The sequence below is a fragment of the Ranitomeya imitator genome, chromosome 8 (genome assembly GCF_032444005.1).
Source record: "Ranitomeya imitator isolate aRanImi1 chromosome 8, aRanImi1.pri, whole genome shotgun sequence".
Classification (NCBI taxonomy): domain Eukaryota; kingdom Metazoa; phylum Chordata; class Amphibia; order Anura; family Dendrobatidae; genus Ranitomeya; species Ranitomeya imitator.
Window position 1 is genome coordinate 37,070,742 of NC_091289.1, and position 20,016 is coordinate 37,090,757.

The window sequence follows — 20,016 nt, forward strand, 5'->3', positions numbered from 1 at the left end:
GAGCACCTATCCCTTCTCCTTAAAAGTCTTTTTTAGTAAACGATTGTATCCCCCATGAAATATCAATTCAGGATATAAACGAGCAAACAATTTGCAGGAACCTGGTCCAATGGTCATGTTGGTAGTCCATGACCTCCAGACTAGAGAGTACACTTTCCTCTTACTTTCTGCCATTCCAGGTGCCTCCCCTGATTAGTAGTCCCAATGTCATTTTTCCAGCATGATGTTGCACTGGGCCGACTAATTAGAAGGTTTGGAAGGCTTTAGTGCAGCAGCCATGGACTACTTGCCCGGCCACTGGACCAGAGTCTTCAGAATTTTGCTTCCAAACTCTAATTCTAGAGCATCTGTGGTTCCTCTGTTATTCCTCCCAGAACTGTATGACTAAGTTGACAACAGGGTGTTACCCATTGGGGTGCGTCCTTACGTTGACTGACACTGACGGTAACAGACTGTATTCATTAGGTTTGGTTACATGAATTGTACCAGTCTTATAAAGGATCGGCACATAATTTATTCCCTTGATGCCCAGTGACGATCTGTGTAAGGACTTACCCTTTTCATACCCGAACTTACCCTTTTCATACCCGGTTATTAAATTATTCATCAATTTATAGGAGGAATAACAAAATAGGTGAACAACCCAGATTTCTAAGAAAGAAATTAATTAAGAATACTTTATACTTACTACAATAACCTGTCACCGATCCTGACTTGTTTATGTCTAAGAAACTTTTACCTAGGTACCAGCTGTTCAATAATTCTGGAATTAATGACCTGAGCCTCTTTGTCGGACACTTTAATTCTAGATTTACAGTGGAAACACCAGGAAGGGATAATCAGTGCTGTCATCTGAGCACGATCTCATGTTTCCGCAAATGTCCCAAGTCATCATATCGCACACTTGTCAAAGCTCCGAACATTGACCTACAGTAAGTATCTCCTATAATTGGTGCTTTTGAGATTTACTTTTCTTCCAGAAGAGCACTAATTAGAAATAGGATAACTTATATAAAAACTAAACTTTCATACATATTTTTTATAATTTTTCCCCCCAGTATTTTAAAGTTATGAAACTTTCGAAATCACTTTCTTAGGGGATTTGTCTTCATTTTTGTGAAAAAAAATAAAATTTCCACGTAAGTGGCTTCCAAACCCCCGGCTTTTTCACAGTCTATTTTCCTGCCTTCAGCTGCCCTGATATCAGAAAGTAATTATGTGGAGTACAGATGATGACAGTGATGGGTCGGCGCCTGTCTCCTCCTCCGAGTGTCCCGCTTATCAGAACTATCTCCTGCAGCAGCTTATCCCCAGAATTAGCGACACAGGTGCTGAATCGACCCATCACTGCCATCATCTGTGCTCCAAATGAGTATGTTCTGGTATGTTGGCGCTATATATATAAAAATAAAGATTATTATTATATCATACTGCTATTACTAATGGACTGAAAAAAAAATAGCAGGGGGTTGGAAGTCATTTGCATGCATTTATTACAGGAATAGAGACAAACCCCTAAAAAAAAAAGTGATTTCTAAAGTTTCTTAACTTTCCAAGGTGATCTATTTAAAAAAACAAACTCTTCAGTTATTCTTTAAAGAAGCCCACCCACCAGAAAGACCCGAGCTCCCGGTTTGTATGCTGGTGACGGACAGCTCTCGGTCACTGGATCCCAGAAGTACTGGTTGGCACAGATGAGTGAATCAGTCTCCAGCAATAGTTGTAGTAATGTTTCTCCCCATTTACCGCACCATGTAATATCAGTTTTTAGGCACTTTGCTGTGTATATTCCTGGCATGAGACCACTCCCCGGCACATGTAACAATTGAATAAAATATTTGTTTTAGTTTTTATAGGGTGACTTCACTAAACTTCAGACTATGGGAAAATTGGACGGAGACAGGCTCTGAAAGCGACCGGCATTTAAATGAAAGACAGCTTTAATATCTGCCGAGTTCGTAACCTCACGTCATGTTATTTTAACATTCTGTTCTGGCTCGGCTCTGACATTAGAAGGTAATCAGGAGACAAAGTACAATGAAGTAGATCGCCATTTCCATTTGGCAGCCGCAGTAATTTGACGGTTTGTTTCTAATGCGCGCTTTTTAATACCGTCCATTTCTGCAGTCCAATATATTCAGACAAGTGAACTGATTTCTTATTGTTAGCTGGAAACGTCCGTCTTTCTACAGCATGAGCGTTCCTAAACTCTGTACCAGGAGCAAGATCTGAAAATAATCTGACATTATACAGGGTGACACATATACCTCAATGACATATTCATGTCTCAAGGTCGAGCTATCAGTAGCCCATCGGAAAGAATGAGTACCCACTCAAAAAGTCATATATAAACCAGAGGAACAAGAGTAATCAGGTACAATCAATAAATACAAATTTTATTGAAAGTTCAAAAATCCCAGTAAATCACCACAATCAATCAAAAATACTTAACAACAAATAGAGGAAAAAGGTAACAAACGGTAATAAGGGGGTACTTCATTACTGCTGCCTAGTAGTGTAGATGGAAACATGTGCATTTAAAGTGCCTGTAGAAAGGTGCATCATATTACTAAGGTAAGATCCCCATTCTGATAGATAGTATCATTACATTCAGAGCATTTGTACAGAGAGGACTTAAGGCCCCGTCACACTTAGCGACGCTAAAGCGATCCCGACAACGATACGACCTGTCAGGGATCGTTGCTGCGTCGCTATGTGGTCGCTGGTGAGATGTCAAACAGTGAGATCTTCCCAATGACGCAGCAGCGATGCGGCGACCTGTAGCGACCTGTACAACGATGTCGTTGGTCGTTGTGACCCTGTCACATGGCAGCTATTATGACAATTCAGACCTCGATGAGGGACATCCTGTGTGACGTTGTAGTCACACAGGCGTGCATTTGCGTTGCCTTTTCCGCGCCAATTCAGTTCCGATTGGTGGTCGCTATTGCGTTCTGATTGGTGGCGGCCTTGCCTTATGAGGCGACACAATAGCCCTTCGGTGGGAACGCATTTGAGACCCCAAACGATACCTACCGTGCACAAAAGGTGTCAGAAGAACCGTTGAAGAATAGATAAATCGAAGAGGAGTCGCAGGCCGGAGAACTCTACAACGATCTGCAAACCACCACGCAGTCAGGAACAAAGGATGGAAGCGCCACTATGTCGCCTTCTGTTGAAGGCATGACCGCCAATCAGAACGCAGTAGCAACCACCAATCGGAGCGGAGGGGTGCGGAAAAGGCAACGCAAATGCACGCCTATGTGTCGGTGTCTGAGTCGTCAACGAGGTCGTTGGTAAGGTGTCAAACACAGCGATGTGTGCTACCCAGCGGGACCTCGACGATCAAAAAAAGGTCCAGGCCATTCCGACACGACCAGCGATCTCACAGCAGGGGCCTGGTCGCTGCTACGTGTCACACATAGCGAGATCGCTACTGAGGTCGCTGTTGCGTCACAAAACTTGTGACTCAGCAGCGATCTCGCTAGCGACCTCGCTTAGTGTGAAGGTACCTTTACCGCAGGCAGAGGTATGAAGACCCAAAGTGGGGTGTTAGTTGGCCCCCAAACGACCCCGACACACATTTTGCGTGCTTCCCACACCGCTTTATCATTCCCATAGTGTTTTTTGTTTCATTTCATCCTACAATTTTTTTCTATTATTTTTTAGTACATTATATGGTAAATTCAAATGTGGACTTCAAAACTACAACTTGTTCTGCACAAAAAAATACAAGACATCAGTTATGTCAACAGGAGAATGAAACGAGTTATAACTCTTGGAAGATAAAGATAGAAAAAACTAAAACAAGAAAAAAAAGATAAATAACTGCAGTAGGACGGCATTAAAAGGCACTAAACTAAGCTTTCATTAGTTTGGCGTTTAGTAAGGTCTAACCCTATAAAGATACATTAACAAATTATACAAAAAATAACTTAAAAAAAAAAAAACCTCTATGTGGGTAGATGGGAAGAGTCTGCCATATATGGGGGTGGCGGGCTTCGTGAGAACCTGGTCCTCTGGTACAGGTTTATTGATGATATTATTTTTATATGGTCAGGAGGCCCAGAATCCCTGGCTGATTTTTTTAGTTGATATCAATAAAAATATGTATTTTTAAAACTTTACTGCGGTTACTAGCACTGAGACGATTAACTTTCTGAACTTGAAGTTTTTCATACAAGAAGGCATGATTCACACATGTACTTATTCTAAACCTACCGATTGTAATAATTACATATCCAAGAATAGCTGCCATCTTCCCAATTGGCTTTTAAATGTGCCATAAAGTCAATATACTTGGGCGTATAAAAACTGCTCACGCCCTCAGGATTTTAATACAGAGGCAGATTTATTGACTACTAAATTCATCAACAAAGGATATGATGGTGATTATCTTTTAAATGCTAGACAGATGGTATTAAGCAAGCCACGTGAAGACCTTTTGAAAGATAATAGAAAAGATAAAGAAAATTGTGATATCATGAGTGACATCCCTATTATTATTCAATATAATGCTAATATGCATATTTAAAAAAAAAATTGTTTGGAGACACTGGGATTTGTTAAAGGAGGATAAAATAATTAATGATTCAATGATTCAATACCTCCGAACCCCAGGTTTATTTTTAGGAAAACCCACAATTTGGGCAACATGATAGCTCCCTCAATACCCATTTATAATCAAGAAAGGAGATCCACCTGTTATGTTGGGAGAAAAACACCAGGTTTTTATCCTTGTCGCCATTGTCAAATATGCAAATCATTAAAGACATCAAAACAACTATTTATTTCAAATGGGACAAAGGAGTTTAAGATTCGGGATGTCATCACATGCGCTACTACTGGGGTGATTTATTCTTTGAAATACCCATGTAGTAAAATTTATGTGGGACGTACTAAATGCCCACTTAATGAAAGGATAAACGAACATTTGAGGAATATAAGGAATAAGTTTGTTGGTCATCCACTGTCTAAGCATTATAGAGAGTATCATAACGGATTAATTAATGGCACAACAGTCACAGCCTTGGAGATAATTAAAAGAGACTGGCGAAAAGGTGACTTTATTAAGAAAATGGCTAGAGCTGAGAGAAGATGGATTTTTGACCTTGATTCACTAAAGCCATCTGGTTTGAACAGTGAGGTCAAGTTATTTGCGTTTACTTAATGTATCTACCTCCATCCCCATCCCATTGCAGCAAAGGAACATGTCTGTTCTCTCACGGACCATCCCTGACGAAGGAGACCATGATCTCCGAAACGTGTAGGAATTGGTCCAGATAGCGCCTCGTACGCCTGCCGGTCACATGACCACTGACGTCACACAAGGTCCTGTCAGCTGAACGCGGCATCGTACACCATGATCACGAGTTCTCCAAGCTCGTGCGCCGCTGGGATGGAGGCTAACACTAGAAGTCCCAGAAATTTCGAGCTCCCCCCTGAAGTCCCAAAAGAGGGTCACATGACCCTTATGGTACCTTCACACTGAGCGACTTTAGAACGATAACGATAGCGATCCGTGACGTTGCAGCGTCCTGGATAGCGATATCGTTGTGTTTGACACGCAGCAGTGATCTGGATCCTGCTGTGACATCGTTGGTCGGAGCTAGAAGGCCAGCACTTTATTTCGTCGCTGGATCACCCGCTGACATCGCTGAATCGGCGTGTGTGACGCCGATCCAGCGATGTCTTCACTTGTAACCATGGTAAACATCGGGTTACTAAGCGCAGGGCCGTGCTTAGTAACCCGATATTTACCCTGGTTACCATTGTAAATGTAAAAAAACCCACTACATACTTACATTCCGGTGTCTGTCGCGTCCCCCAGCGTCCGCTTCCCTGCACTCCTCCTGCATCCTGTGTCAGCACCGGCCGGCCGTAAAGCAGAGCACAGCGGTGACGTCACCGCTCTGCTTTACGGCCGGCGCTTACACAGGATGCAGGAGGAGTGCAGGGAAGCGGACGCCGGGGGACAGACACCGGAATGTAAGTATGTAGTGTTTTTTTTTTACATTTACATTGCAGCCCTGCGCTTAGTAACCCGATGTTTACCCTGGTTACCCGGGGACTTCGGCATCGTTGGTCGCTGGAGAGCTGTCTGTGTGACAGCTCTCCAGCAACCACACAGCGACGCTGCAGCGATCGGCATCGTTGTCTATATCGCTGCAGCGTCGCTTAGTGTGACGGTACCTTAAGTCCAAACTGAATAGAACTAACTAGAAACTAAATGGCTAAACTCAATGGAAAACAACAACCTCCTGTGGTGCGACAGTAATGGCCTTAATTACAGAACAAAATACGGTGATTAGAGGATGTTAGCTAAAATCCTTCAGGTCATTTGGCCCGTCTCTGGGTTCCAAAGGTAGAAATGTTAAATGACCCCTCTCTGGGACTTCTAGTGCTAAGGGAGCGTTTGTCACCCGCCGACACAGCGCTCCTGAAGATATTTGGTTCCTGAGCTGCTGTTTTGACTTTTACTTCTACCACCATCTGTACAAAGGGGGATTCCAGGAGGAAAAAAAACCCTATTGTGGACTTCAACATCTCCTTTTAATAGGTAAATACAGCATTGCCTGCCATCTGCATTTTAACTGGGAATAGATGTACACCAACAGTTGGATCAAGAAACATATTTGAACTAATTGGACTTTCTATTTTAGGTATATTTTAGGTATATACATACGAATGACTTTTTAGGCTATTTGATCATATAATTTTAGATTAATATACGTCTAATAAATATGTTCCCTCTTTTTTATGGGTACAGTTGGTATGTATAGGCGCAAACTATATGAGTTTTTACAAAAAAATAACTTTAAATTATTAGTTTTTGGGCCCATAGTAAAAAAAAAATATATAACAGGCAGGTAGTTGCTAGCAGAAGCATCTACCTGCCTGTTCTAACCGACTGCTCCAGGTCAACAGAGCAGCTCTTCTTCTTCCAGGCTGCTCTGTCGACAGAGCGTCATGCTGATTGACAACAGAAGCTTCTAAATCGCCGGCATGAACAGTCTGTGCCGGCAGAAATCGGTGAAGGTCACAACAGGCAGGTAGTTAGCAAGTACCTGCTTGTTAGTTATTAGATAAATAATTAAAAAAAGATAGTCCTGGAAAAGCCATTTAAGGTTCTATCTGATACCCACGAGTCCCTGATGTGTTATGATCTGGTGGTTTAGGAGCAACATGGGACGAGCTCTGAAGGAGGTGGTATCTGTACTGACCGCAAACCCTGAACCTAGCAGCGCACCTAGAAATAGCCGTGGGGGGTACCTGACACTCCCTAGACCCCTCGGCACAGCCTAAGATCTAACTTCCCCTAAAGACAGAAACAGGAAACCTATCTTGCCTCAGAGAAAATCCCCAAAGGAAAGATAGCCCCCCACAAATATTGACGGTGAGAGGAGAGGGGAATAACATACGCAGAAATTAAATCAGATTTTAGCATAGGAGGCTATACTAGCTAGATAGATAGGACAGGATACTGTGCGGTCAGTATAAAAACTACAAAAAATCCACACAGAGTTTACAAAAATCTCCACACCTGACTAAAGGTGTGGAGGGTAAATCTGCTTCCCAGAGCTTCCAGCTTAACTGATTTAATCCATACTGACAAGCTGGACAAAAACATAGAATGTACCGAACAATGAAGCCCACAACATGTGGACAGAAAAGAGCAAGCAAGGACTTATCTTTGCTGAACTGGTCAGGATATCAGGGAAAACCAAGAGAGATGTGAATCCAACCAGGAACCATTGACAAGTGGCACAAGCTGAAGGGGAGAGCCAGGCTAAATAGCCGAGCAGAATAGACAATTAGTGGAAGCAGCTGCTGACTGCTAAATCCAAGGAGCAGCCATTCCACTTAAAACCACCGGAGGGAGCCCAAGAGCAGAACTCACAAAAGTGCCACTTACAACCACCGGAGGGAGCCCAAGAGCGGAATTCACAACACTGATGTCCATGGATCATACACATTTCACTTTCCAATCCTGCTCCCCTTAATCTGAAGGCAAGATATCCCATTAAACCAACGTATGTGTCATGTTCCTGTATTAGCAGAAATCAAATCATTGGGGTAACCTCTGTTACCAAAGGGCTGTACATATCAATCCTGGGGAGCAGCTGAGAGAGGCTCAGTATGGCCCTCACTGTGTGGGGAAAAAAATCTTTGATGTTTTGCAAAAACCTCGGACATAAAGAAATCCTTGTAATTGCAAGCCCCCCCCCCTTTCACTTTGCCCAAATTTGTTTTTGATCTGCAACAAACACACAAGCGTGAGATCAATCTGAACAATTACCATTGCGCACGTCTTTGATCTCATGGCCGCGTATGAAAATGCAGATTGCAGAAAAAAAAGAAAAGAAAAACAAACCACAGTATAGTTGTGGTCAAATAGGATAAAACCCGCTACATGAAGAGCACATCAAGAACATGAGGACGTAGAGTTTGCTGAAAGGAAAATGTCAGCTCAATATTATAATAGGATGTAACTATAAAGGGAGGTGATTACTGATTTGCAGCCTTGTCTTAATTAGATTTTAGGACGCTGAGATTTCTGCAGTGATTATTTCTCCTGACGTCAATGCAAAATTATAAGCAAATGATCTAATACACACTCCAGTAACCATTGGTGAACATAGACAGAAAAAGCACCCCAATGAGGGATCATGATACGGCTGTCTAAAATCAATCACTAATTAGTGACCATGTCACTAATGTCACAAATTTACATGCAGTTTGCTGCTTTTATGTGGCACTGGGCCCTAGAGAAACTGCTCAGTTTGCACCCACAGTATTTCTTCCCCTGTGAATAGTCTACATCATTGTTAGGAGATGGCCATACTGCCCGCTATCCCCCTTGAAGACACATATATTGTTGGTGTATTCTAGAGTTTAATGTGTATTGTGACATGCATTATTGGTGATCGCATTGTGTTCTGCCCGACAATAGGGATAGTTATGGTTAATATTTGGGACTAGCCCAGAGTGGGAGGGACTACGGTAAAGGGACAAAGACAGTTTCCTGTCAGGAATTCAGATTGGGCCCAGCATGCAGTAAAAGAAGATCTATGGTCTGATTAGTGAGCAGAGCCATGTGATGTGGGTGTCTCTGACATGGATAGATACCAAGGCAGTCGATAGTGTGATTCTGCGTAGAGAGATAGAGAAGTGACTGAAGGACAGAGTGATCAATAGGAGACTGGTCTTGGGACCGGATATTTAGCAGTGCGGCCCTGTGTTTATAACTCAGGTAACAGGCCAGCACGGGGCCTGAAAACATGAGATGAAGAGAGTGCCACGGGAGTGAGGACCAAGCTATTAGAAGCAGAGAAGCTAAGAACCGGCCATATTGGCAAGCTGGTTCCCTTAACGGAAGAGGAAGCGGAATCGCGGGTTGAGAATAGGACAATCACTTACTAGACTATAGCTCCCCCATATTATAAGCCCACATACTCAGCCCTGACCCCATCTTCATGTAACGTGCTGGGGCATAAGAGACAACTATCTTGCTCACAGCTACTGCCTCGCGCCACGTTACACTATAAAGAGACATCTCCAGAACTCAAAGTGAATGGATTTCCCATACTGGTGTATGGCCTGCAAAACCTTCATGTGAGTTATTGACTGGGCAACATAGAGCAGGATCACAGCCACAAGAGAGAAATATACACCAGGAGGTTACCTGCTGGTCAGAAAAAGGCACAATGGAACAATGGGTGCAACATTTATGAAGAATGCATTTGATTAATAATGTGTTGGCTCTCGGATAGTAATTGCAGATAGACCCTGAATTGTAGACTTTCGGATTAGTTCCTCTGACTGACTACAGATTGCTTTACTGCTTCAGATGACAACAGGTGGGAAGCCTAAATATCATACCTGTTCACTATTTGGTCATGACTAGGGTTGATCGAATAGCTTCGGATAAGAGCTTATCCGAATAGCTATATCGCTTACCGAATAGCTGCCTCGGTAACCCGGATACCTGGAGCAATCCCGGTAATCAGCTTTTCGGTGCTGCAGCTGCATGTGTCGCGGCTGTGTGACACTCATGACACATGCATTGTGACTGTCACACAGTCGCAACACATGCAGCTGTGGCACCGAACAGCTGATTATCGAAAGCGCTCCAGGTATCCAGGTTACCGAGGCAGCTATTTAGTAAGCGCTATAGCTATTTGGATAAGGTCTCCTCCGCAGCTAGTCGATCAACCCTAGTCATGACCACTAACCTCGTAACCTCTCTACCCTTGTAAGGACACCATCCTTTTTGTCTTATGGTATTCGTGGCCATTTTTTGCACCAAATTCTTTAACCCCTTTCTGACGTAATGAGCCGTCCATGTGACCTGGGCCTATTTTACCAGGGACGGATCATTATGTCATCTCGACCGACCACGCACCAGGTGCCAGAAGCAGTCACACACCACTCCCGGCACTTTAACCCCAAAATGTTTGATCGCAACATTCAGGAAGCTGGCAGAGGGCTGACAGCCTCTATTCATTTGGCTCAGAGACCCCGCGGCGTGACACGGGGTCCAAACCATTGCCATGGTGTCCCGTTGTTGTCATGACGACATCTGGGTCACCAGAACTAGAAAACTTGCAGTGCAGTGCATGATCAGCAAGTCTCTGTCAGTGCAGAGCTGACAGTTTCTATAGCATGGAGATGCTGCTTCATCTCTATGCTATAGAAGCAATCAGCCGGTAAAAAATGATTGTCCTATAGTGGGACAAAGTAAAACATTTTTTTTTTAAATAATTGTAAAAATATATATTTTTAAAAATAATAATACAAAAATCAAAATATATTCTATCTCTAAATACTGCCACTTCTGCAACGACCGAACCTATAAAACTGTCCCACTAGTTAAACCCTTTAGTAAAAAAAATAAAAAACGAGGCAAAAAACAATGCTTTATCATCATGCCACCGAACAAAAAGTGAAATACGCAATCAAAAAGATGGATATAAATAAACATGGTACCGCTGAAAACGTCATCTAGTCCCGCAAAAAACAAGCCGCCATACTGCTCCATCAGAGGAAAAATAAAAAAGTTATAGCTCTCAAAATAAAGCGATGCAAAATTAATAATTTTTTTACTATAAAATACCATCGTTTTTATTGTATAAAAGCGCCAAAACATTAAAAAAATATAAATTAGGTATCACTGTAATTGTACTGACCCGAAGAATAAAACTGCTTTATCAATCTTACCACGTGTGGAATGGCATAAATCCCCCCCCACCACCACCTCAAAAGAAATTCCCTAATTGCTGTTTTTTGTTAATTCTGCCTCCGAAAAATCGTAATAGAAAGCAATCAAAAAATATCATGTGCCCGAAAATGGTACCAATAAAAACATCAACTCGTCCTGCAAAACACAAGACCTCACATGTCTCTGTGGGCCAAAATATGTTCCCTTCCAAGCACTGTCATACGCTCAAACAGTGGTTTACCCCCAAATATGGAGTATCAGACAAATTGCACGAAAACTGTTGGGGTCCAATTTCACCTCTTGGGAAAATAAAAAATTGGGGGCAAAGAGATCATTTTTGTGGGAAAAAAATGATTTTTTATTTTCTCTGCTCTACGTTATAAACTTCTGTGAGGCACTTGCAAGTTCAATGTGCTCACAATACATCTAGATAAGTTCCTTAGGGTCTAGTTTCCAAAATGGGGTCACTTGTGGTGGGTTTCCACTGTTTAGGCACATCAGGGGCTCTCCAAACACGACATGTGTCCGATCTCAATTCCAGCCAATTTTGCGCTGAAAAAGTCAAATGGTGCTCCTGCCCTTTCAAGCTCTGCCATGCACCCAAAAAGTGGTTTACCCCCACATATGGGGTATCAGCGTACTCAGGGCAAATTGGACTCCAAAGGTTGTTGTGCAGTTTGTCCTGTTGCCCTTGCAAAAATAAAAAAATTCCTGTGAAGCACCTGGAGGGTTAATAAACTTCTTGAATGTGGTTTTGAGCACCTTGAGGTGTGCAGTTTTTAGAATCATGTCACACTTGGGTATCTTCTATCATATAGACCCCTCAGTGACTTCAAATGTGATGTGGTCCCTAAAAGAAAAAAAATGGTGTTGTAAAAATGAGAAATCGCTGGTCAACTTTTAACTCTTATAACTTCCTAACCAAAAAAATGTTGGTTCCAAAATGGTGTTAATGTAAAGTAGACATGTGGGAAATGTTACTTATTAAGTATTTTGCGTGACATCTCTCTGTGATTTAAGGGCATAAAAATTCAAAGTTGGAAAATTGTAAAATTTTCACCAAATTTCAGTTTTTTTCACAAATAAACGCAATTCATATCAAAGAAATTTACCACTATCATGAAGTACAATATGTCATGAATAAACAATGTCAGAATAACTGGGATCCATTGAAGCGTTCCAGAGTTAACCTCATAAAAGAACAGTGGTCAGAATTGTAAAAATTGGCGCAGTCATTAACATACAAACCACCCTAGGGGTTAAAGTGGTTAAAATGGCCCACGGTTCATGATTTTGCACAAAGTAAAAAATAGCTTTTTTTCCCCTTGGACCTCTTTTACGACTTCTTAGCGAAAAGAGTCAAACATTTCCCAATAGGGCGCCAAAAAATATGCAAAATATCTGTTGTACATAAAATCACTCCAGGAGGGGCTGGAAATAATGTATGCAAGAATTGATACATGTGGTTTTTCCTGAAGAAGAAGTTATATACTTCGAAACGCGTAGAAATAAACCACCACCTTACTTTACCAAATAGGGATATGCGTCTCCATTCTGTCGGCAACGCGGAATATCGTCCACTAACTCCATGTACAGTCTGAAGACACTCAGTTAGCCAGGGCCGGACTGGGACTTAAATTCAGCCCTGGTATTTTTAAGAACACAGGCCCACTTTTTGTAACTTCTGTAATCTTGCTCTCTAGATAGTCTAAGTACAGGTCAGCAACATACAACAGAGATGATGCCCGACCAGCCTCACTTTAAATGCAGCGGGAGAGCAAATAAAATGTTTTGTATGGGGGTCAGGGCCGCCATCAGGGCATTAATGCCCTGACTGGCATATGGGGCCCGGTGGGCTCGCATCGGGCCCCATCTCATCTGCTCACAGGGCCCCTTACCGGCAGTCTAAACCAGGCCCTTAGCGGCGCTGTGGCAACACTATTGACGTGCGGGTGCGGGCCTGCGCCCGCACGTCAATAGTTGACAGCCACCAGCCAATCGGAGGCTGGCAGCTGACAGCAGCAGCGCGCACGTTGCCATCGTCTGACGTCAGTGTCAGTTGCCGGCAAGTGCGCGCTTTAGCTGCATGGAGGTAGCTTCATCTTCACCACAGGAGCGCGGCTAGGTAAGTAGAGCTTTGTTTTTTTTATTATTGAGAGCGGTGATCCCGGGGGCTTGGGGCTGAATGCTGGACACACTGGGGGTAGAATGCTGGAGCACTGGGGGCAGAATGCTGGACACATTGGGGGCAGAATGCTGGACACACTGAGGCAGAATGCTGGAGCACTGGGGGCAGAATGCTGGAGACACTGGAGCAGAATGCTGGAGCACTGGGGGCAGAATGCTGGAGACACAGGGGGCAGAATGCTGGAGACACTGGGGGCAGAATGCTGGAGACACTGGGGGCAGAATGCTGGAGCACGGGGGGCAGAATGCTGGAGACACTGGAGCAGAATGCTGGAGCACTGGGGGCAGAATGCTGGAGCACTGAGGGCAGAATGCTGGAGACACTGGGGCAGAATGCTGGAGCACTGGGGGCAGAATGCTGGAGCACTGGGGGCAGAATGCTGGAGACACTGGGGGCAAAATGCTGGAGACACTGGGAGCAGAATGCTGGAGACACTGAGGCAGAATGCTGGACACACTGGGGGTAGAATGCTGGACACTCAGAGGCAGAATGCTGGACACACTGGGGGCAGGACTGGAGACACTGGGAGCAGAATGCTGGACACACTGGGGGCAGGACTTGGGATAGGTGGGGCAAGAATGGAGATACGGGGCATGATTGGAGACACAGGGCAGAATGAAAGACATGAGGGCAGGATTGGATCATGGGGCAGGATGGATACGATGGAGACAGATGGGTCAGGATGGGGAGATCATATGGGGCAGGATGGATACTCATGAGGGCAGGATGGGAGAACATATGGCTGACACCAGGAATGAGAGACACAGGGGCCAGGATGGGGAATATTATTACCATAGGGGCTAATTAAGGGATATTACTGCAGTCATGTATTTATTTTATTTTTTGAGGATACTGTTTTAAATGGGGGGGCGGTCCTGTTACTGTGTAGAGTGACACTATGTCGCCTTTTTTTCTTCATGTGGTGTAATGTAGAAGTTGGGAAAAATTAAGTACTGTGTTCTGCAAGCAGAGCTCGAGATAACTGTGTTATTTCCTGTAGAGACAAGTCCTGGCTGGAAGAAGTGATGGCGGTCTGTGCTGGATGAAAGATGAAGGACTTTACCTAGAGATGTCACTGGTGAGTCAGTGTGTTACCTATACACTGTATACTATATACAGAGCTCCTGTGTATAATGTCACTAGTGATCACTGTATTACCTGTACACAGACACTGCATTGTTATGACCTGGTGGTTAGGAGCACCTGGAATGAACTGATAATTAAACCTCATACAGAACGAACTCTGGGATGTGGGAGCTCTGCTGACCGCAAGCCCTAATCCTATCACACACACTAGAAATAGCCGTGGAGCGCTCCTGACCAGACCTAGGCGCCTCGTCACAGCCTAAGAACTATCTAGCCCTAGAGATAGAAAATAAAGCCTACCTTGCCTCAGAGAAATTCCCCAAAGGTAATGGAAGCCCCCCACATATATTGACTGTGAGTAAAGATGAAAGTCACAAACGCAGAAATGAAACAGGTTTCAGCAAAGGAAGGCCAGACTTACTAAATAGACAGAGGATAGGAAAGGTAACTTTGCGATCGGCACAAAAACCTACAAAAGACCATGCAGAGTGTGCAAAAAAGACCTCCGCACCGACTCACGGTGCGGAGGGGCCACTCTGCATCCCAGAGCTTCCAGCTAGCAAGACAAAATCATGAAAACCAGCTGGACAAGAAAACGGAGAACAAAATAAGACTATAAGGAACTTAGCTTCTGCAGGAGAAGGCAGGTCACCAGAGAGAGAGATCCAGGAGCGAACTGAACGAATGCAAAAACATTGACAGCTGGCATGGAGTAACGATCTGAGAGGAGTTAAATAGAGCAGCCAACCAAAGGATAAACCACGTCACCTGTGTAAGGAACCTCAGAAGCAGCAGCTTCACTCATAGCCACCAGAGGGAGCCCATAGACAGAACTCGCCGAAGTACCATTCACAACCACAGGAGGGAGTTCGACAACAGAATTCACAACACTGCATACTAAGTACAGATCTCCTGTGTATAATGGCACTTATGGTGATAGGATTGTATTCTTTTTTATTACTGATCAGTGATCAGCAATGTAGTATTCAGTCACTATGTGGTGGTAATATGTGGTCTGGACTTGGTGTTGCGGTATTTGTCCCTTGTATGTGCTATTTGGTCACTATCTGGTAATAATATGGTGTCTGATCATGGTGTAGCGATATTTGTTCCTTGTATGTGATATTATTCGATCACTGTGGCGGTAATACGTGGTCTAGTCATGGTGTGGTGGTATTTGTTCCTTGTATGTGCTATTTGGTCACTATGTGGTGGTATATTGTTGTGAATTCTGTGGCTGAATTCACTCCTGTGGTCACAGGTGGTACTGCAGCTTCTGAGCTTCCTCCCTCAGGTGTTCTGGTGAGCTCGTTGGCTGCTTTGTTATTTAACTCCACCTGATTCTGTCTTCCTTGCTCCTTGTCAATGTTCCAGTGTTGGATCTGAGCTTCTGGATCTTTCCTGTGGCCTGCTGCTCTGCTTAGATAAGTGCTTCTTTGCTTTTGTTGCTGTTTTTTCTGTCCAGCTTGTCTATTCGTTTTTGCTGGAAGCTCTGAGACGCAAAGGGTGTACCGCCGTGCCGTTAGTTCGGCACGGTGGGTCTTTTTGCCCCCTTTGCGTGGTTTTTTTGCTTTAGGGTTTTTTGTAGACTGCAAAGTTCTCTTTGCTATCCTCGCTCTATCTAGAATATCGGGCCTCACTTTGCTGAATCTATTTCATCCCTACGTTTTGTCTTTTCATCTTGCTAACAGTCATTATATGTGGGGGGCTGCCTTTTCCTTTGGGGTATTTCTCTGAGGCAAGTCAGGCTTGTATTTCTATCTTCAGGCTAGTCAGTTCCTCAGGCTGTGCCGAGTTGCATAGGTAGTGTCAGGCGCAATCCACAGCTGCCTTTAGTTGTGTTTAGGATAGGTTCAGGTATTGCGGTCTACAGAGATTCCACGTCTCAGAGCTCGTTCTATTGTTTTTGGGTTATTATCAGATCACTGTATGTGCTCTGATTGCTGGCACACTGTGTCACTGGATTGCCTTCATAACAGTATATGGTGTCTGGTCATGGTGCGGTGGTATTTGTTCCTTGTATGTGATATTATTCGGTCATTGGTGGTATTATGTGGTCTGGTTATGGTGTTGTAGTATTTGTTCCCTGTATTTGATATTATTCGATCACTGTGGTGGTAATATGTGGTCTGGACATGGTGTAGCGGTATTTGTTCGTTGTATGTGATATTATTGGTCATTTTAAAAATTGAAAAATAAATAAAAATATACCTAAATTGTATTGCATATTTTAACAAATATTTAGTAGGTCACAGTAGAGTAGGGCCCGGCCAAAAGTGTCTACTGTGTTATGGTGGCAGCTTAAAAAATCTTTTGGCCAAATCAAAAGCTGCCGGTTATATGTGTGATCTGGTGATGGGAACTGTTAATGTGTGATAGGTGAGGAGTGGAGTTTTTCCAAGAAAGAGCAGTAGGGCTGTGGACAGTTTCAGGGGTGTAGGCGGGGCTGGGGTGAAGCCTGAGTGGAGTCTCAAAGGGACCCGGAAATTTTGCCAGTATGGGGCACCAAAATTTCTAGTGGCAGCCCTAATGGGGGTAAACATGGGGTCCGGAGTCAATATACATGTCAGTGTAATGCAGCACAGAGATGATAAAGGTGGCAGAATTTGTTGAAAGACTCAAACACTGGAGATAAGTTCCCTTTAAAAATAGACTTGTTTCCACAAAACTGCAACACAGGGCAGTAAAATGCAAGTTGCAGAAATGAAGGGTGGGGGGGTCGTGATTCTGCAGCATTACAGTACATACACACATATACAGTGCATGTGTATGTATATATATGTATATATACACTCTCACATACAGTACATATACAGACACATAAGGTGCATATATATATATACATATATAGATATATACACACAGTACATATACACATTTACAGATAGTACATATATATACACATACACAAACCACAGACACATGACTTGCACATGTACACACTTTACACATTGAGCATATACATATCCTCTCACCCTCAGCCTGCATCCTCCAGCACTGATCCTCTCACCCTCAGCCTGCATCCTCCAGCACTGATCCTCTCACCCTCAGCCTGCATCCTCCAGCACTGATCCTCTCACCTGAAGCCCTACATCCTCCAGCACTGATCCTCTCACTCTCAGCCCTGCATCCTCCAGCACTGATCCTCTCTCCTCAGCCCTGCATCCTCCAGCACTGATCCTCTCACCCTCAGCCCTGCATCCTCAAGCACTGATCCTCTCACCCTCAGACCTGCATCCTCCAGCACTGATCCTCTCTCCTCAGCCCTGCATCCTCCAGCACTGATCCTCTCACCCTCAGCCCTGCATCCTCAAGCACTGATCCTCTCACCCTCAGACCTGCATCCTCCAGCACTGATCCTCTCACTCTCAGCCCTGTATCCTCCAACACTCATCCTCTCACCTCAGACCTGCATCCTCCAGCATGGATCCTCTCACATTCAGCCCGTCATCCTCCAGCACTGATCCTCTTGCCCTCAGCCCTGCTTCCTCCAGCACTGATCCTCTCACACTCAGCCATGCATCCTCCAGCACTGATCCTCTGGCCCTCAGCCCTGCATCCTCCAACACTGATCCTCTCACTCTCAGCCCTGCATCCACCAGCACAGATCCTCTCACACTCAGCCCTGCATCCTCCAGCACTGATCCTCTCACACTCAGCCCTGCATCCTCCAGCACTGATCCTCTCACTCTCAGCCCTGCCTCCTCCAGCACTGATCCTCTCACTCTCAGCACTGCATCCTCCAGCACTGATCCTCTCACTCTCAGCCCTGCCTCCTCCAGCACTGATCCTCTCACTCTCAGCCCTGCATCCTCCAGCACTGATCCTCTCACTCTCAGCCCTGCATCCTCCAGCACTGATCCTCTCACCCTCAGCCAGGCATCCTGCAGCACTAATCCTCTCACCCGCAGCCCTGAATCCTCCAGCACTGATCCTCTCACCCTCAGCCCTGCATCCTCCAGCACTGATCCTCTCACCCTCAGCCCTGCATCCTCCAGCACTGATCCTCTCACCCTCAGCCGTGCATCCTCCAGCACTGATCCTCTCACCCTCAGCCCTGCATCCTCCAGCACTGATCCTCTAGCCCTCAGCCTTGCATCCTCCAGCACTGATACAGTAGAGGTAGAGGAGGGAATGCTGCAGCTGCTGTTGGAAGAGCTCAGCACTGTAATCTTCCATCATCTTGTTCTTCTGACAGCACTGGCCCCACCCACCTCCTCCCATTGGTTTTTGTAGCTCCCCTGCTTGATTTCATTGGCTGGGTGCTACAGACAGCAGCTGTGCCTGGTGCGGCCTCTAGGAGAGGTATGTAAATTATCCCCGCCCATGAGCAGGAGCTGGGAGATAGCCCGGGGATAAATGCCTTCCTGCCCCCAGCCCAGCTTACCTCCACTCTTCCTCCTGACTGTCGACGCCTGTCCCTGCTGATGTTTGCATGAAAAGAGCAGTTGAGGCCGCGCCTCCTTCTCCTGCTCCTGAGCGGCTCCTGTCCTGTCACCACATCAAAGGGGCTCCTGCAGAGGGAGCAGCCAACAGCAGGTGGCGGCCCCTCTGGCAAATGCTAGAACTGCCCAATGGCCAGTCCGGCCCTGCGGTTAGCACACGAGCAAGCGGATAACACCTTATATCTGAGCGTTCTCTCATCACTAGGCACAACGTCACAATGTGCACCATGAACTTGCTGACGCATGCGCAGAACTAACCTTATGAGAAGTTTGGGGATGTCAGTGATCAGAAGATACAACGAGGACAATGAGGTGAGTATTTTAATTTTGTTTTATTTTTTATATATTACATTTGTACCCCAGAGCATAATAATGGATATTAAATTTACACAGAATAATTCCCTGGGAAGAACGGCGCGAACAGATGAATTCGAATTTTGCCTGCTCCGCTCACCACAACCCAGAAGGAAAAGGAGAAGAGTAATGACAACTATCAGGAAGCCACAAAGTGGTTGTCACTGGCCTAATCAAATCCGCACCAACAATTATAAAACTGACCGAACACAAAATAGACTTGATATGATCCGAAACACAAAAAGTTTTTAAGAAACTTTGTAAACTTCTCTTGTACATAGTTCCCCTTCTGTGATATTCCCACATTGCTTCTTTTTTGTGTATTGTGTATGAATGTTCGTTTCTGCTTACTCTCTTTCATTGCAGTATTTCTACGCCATCTACATGTCTACTTCAGCTTTCACCGTTGATTCCTTTATTAATAGCCTGCTGACAATGATACTGGCCGCAGAATTGTGCTCCGCCGTTCACAGCCGCCAGGTCTTTGAATGTAATGTGAAATACATTTACTGGTCTATATTACATTGTTTTGTTTGGCTTTACATGCAGAACAGTTAATTAGGACGTTCACCTCCATCCGTAAGCTTCAGTGATTTATTATGTGAAAAAAGCTGTGATTTACATATCATTTAGATGTTTTACAGTTTTCACTTGAAGAAAAACACGGTACAGCGCCTTCTAAAAATCTCCTTCGCAAGTCCGGATATTGCCCTGGTAGCGTG

The 20,016-nt window shown here is 44.5% G+C and overlaps 1 long non-coding RNA gene across 1 annotated transcript; it reads left to right on the forward strand.

Moving 5' to 3' along the window:
* Positions 1-788: 788 nt before the first annotated feature.
* On the forward strand, positions 789-19,999 carry LOC138647620 (uncharacterized). Its single transcript, XR_011315011.1, has 4 exons — positions 789-932; positions 1,848-2,016; positions 19,146-19,252; positions 19,334-19,999. It is a non-coding gene; the product is annotated as an uncharacterized lncRNA (long non-coding RNA).
* Positions 20,000-20,016: the final 17 nt, after the last annotated feature.